This window comes from Rousettus aegyptiacus, unplaced genomic scaffold (assembly GCF_014176215.1).
Source record: "Rousettus aegyptiacus isolate mRouAeg1 unplaced genomic scaffold, mRouAeg1.p scaffold_m13_p_9, whole genome shotgun sequence".
NCBI lineage: Eukaryota > Metazoa > Chordata > Mammalia > Chiroptera > Pteropodidae > Rousettus > Rousettus aegyptiacus.
Genome location: NW_023416312.1, coordinates 78570437 through 78573185, shown reverse-complemented (window position 1 = coordinate 78573185; position 2749 = coordinate 78570437). Strand labels below are relative to the sequence as shown.

The window sequence follows — 2749 nt, the reverse complement described above, 5'->3', positions numbered from 1 at the left end:
TAAGTACTGGTCCATTTCTTCTATGTTATTAAATTTGTTATTATATACTTTTTCATAGTCTTCTTGTATGATTCCTTGTATTTCTGTGGTGTCCGTTATCATTTTCCCTCTTTCATCGCTGATTTTGTTTATTTGTGTCTTTTCTCTCTTTTTTTTTAGTGGGTCTAGTCAGGCATTTGTCAGTTTTATTAAAAATTTTATTAACAATTTTATTATACACACACACACACACACAGTCATCCATTTTCTTCTGCGGGTGACTTATCTCTGTTCCCCTTTGTGAATTTGGATCTTTGATTCCTCTCTTTTTCTGTCATTGTTGTCTCAATTTGACCCTACATGTGCTGAATATTCATTACTATCTTGCTATAGCAAATCTTTTCTTCTTTAAGCTTTAATATCCTGTTCTTAGTAATGGTTGCACTCCTCTCCTTCTATCTGCCTGCTGGTCACCTTACTCCTAATCATGTTTTGTTTTTGGTTTTGTTTTAGGTGACTTGACCCATTTCAAAATTTCCTGTAATGCAGACTTCGTAGTGGAGAATTCTTTCAATTTTTGTATGTCTGGAAAGGTCTTAATTTCTCCTTCATATCTAAAGGAGAGCTTTGCTGGATATATTATTCTTGGCTGGTAGTTTCTTTCATTTAATAGTTCGAATATTTGATTCTACTCCTTTCTGGCTTGTAATGTCTGTGCTGAGCAGTCCGATGATAATCTAATGGGTTTTCCTTTATATGTTACCATACTCTTTCCCTGACTGACCAGAGAATTCTGTCTTTGCCATTAATTTTTGATAATTTTAATACAATATGTCTTGGTGAAGGCCTTTTTGGGTTGAAATAATTGGATGTTCTGTTGACTTCTTGAATTCCAAGTTCCAGCTCATTCCTTAGATTTGGGGAATTCTTGTCCAATATTTATCTGAAAATGCTTTCTAAACCCTTCTTCTTTTCCTCCCCTTTGAGAATGCCCATTATTCTTATGTTTCCTCTCCTGATGGTATCAGCTAGTTCTTGTATTTCTCCACCTGGGCATTAATACAAGTGTATTATTCTTTTTTTCCCCCAGAAAAATTTATTATGTAAATCTCTCTCTTTAGCCTGTTGCTAAGAAGGCGTGTTCGTGTGTTTGTCTGTTTGTTTTGTTTTGTTTTCCTATAGATGGTGTCTAAACCTCTTGGATCACTATTATATGTAGAGCCTTAGAGATGCCTTTTTTTCTTATAAATATTCAATTTTTCTTTAACACCTACAGTACCTGATATTCCTAGGTGGTCTCCCATCCAAGTACTAACCAAGCCCAACTCTGCTTAGCTTCCGAGATCAGACAAGATTGGGCTCATTCAGGGAGGTGTGGCCATAGACCAATTTTTTCTCATAAATATTGATGCTTCCTACCCTCATTCTTAGTTCTGTCAGTGTTAATGACAGTTTTGGTAGCATTTGCTCAGAGTCCTCTGGGGCTCCGTGGTATTCAGTCTTGGAGGATATGAAGGGAGATGCCCTCTGTGTTGAGGAATGAGGGCTGTGCTTCAGCTTCATGTTTTGCAACTGCAGCTGGTAATAATCAGCTGTTGCTTCTCTGCCGTCTCCCCTTCTCTGATCATTGAGCATTGCCACTCCATGGAGTTCACAGCTCTCTTAGGCACAGCTGTTCAGGGAACCTGCTGCACCTTCTTCCCCACCCCCTTCTGATTTAGGGAGCTCCAGCTGCCAAAGGTAGCTTCTTTTTTTCTCCCTGTCTACCACCCAACTCCCCTGGAGCTCTGACCTGTGGTAACTCTTACTCGCAGATCCCTCGCTCAGACGTGCTTATGTGCGGGGTGGGTGTTTTGTTGTTGTTGTTGTTGACTTTTAGGTGTTCAGCTTATTGTTTTTTCAAGGGGAGATATCTGGAGACATCTCTCATTTTGTCATGCTTCTGACCTCACACCTTCTTATCTAATTTTTAATAGTTTGCCTATATTTTTCCTATTGATTTGTACAAGTTTTTTCTACTCTTTGTCTTGGCTATTTACTCTATTAATAGTGTATATTTATGAAGCTTTCCTCTTATATTAGTATTTTTCAGTCTTCTTTAATAATATTTTTTTCTACCTGAAATTTATATAGATTGTGATGTTATCCAGTTGACATTGTGTTGTTTTGTATTTGATTTTTAGATGTGTAATCTCGGTTTGCATCTGGCATAAGGGGCTAATTTTACTTTATTTTCCATATGAATGTCCACTTAACCCAGCTACAGTTATTAAAAAGACTGTGCTTTGCAGTATCTCCTTTGTCTATATGTGTGTGTGTGTGTGCGCGTGTGTAGGTCTATTTTTTTTACTCTATTCTGTTTTATTTGTCTGTCCATCCTCATGCTATTATAAAATGAGTGTCGATATAAAATAGACCAAGTTCTCTGAACTTCCTCAGCATTGCTGTACCGTTCTTGGCCCTTAGTATTTCAAAATAAATCTTGAATTTGTCAAGCTCCAGTAAAAAAAAAATCTGTTGGTGTTTAATTGGAATTGTGTTGACTCTTTTTATAATTAGTTTATAGATACATAATTCACATATCATAAAATTCACCATTTAAAATTATATACTTCAGTAGTTTTTATTAATTTACAATATTGTGCAACTACAACCACTATTTCCAGAAGATTTTCATCACCCCAAACTGAAACTTCATACTTGTTAGTAGTTATTCCCAAAATCTCTCTCCCACTTCCAACTGGCTTCATTAACTTAACATTATATTTTC

General features: G+C 36.3%; 1 pseudogene; it reads right to left on the bottom strand.

Annotated features, from left to right (window-relative positions):
• Positions 1-1246: 1246 nt before the first annotated feature.
• On the bottom strand, positions 1247-1365 carry LOC118608496 (annotated as a pseudogene).
• Between the last annotated feature and the right edge of the window lie 1384 nt (positions 1366-2749).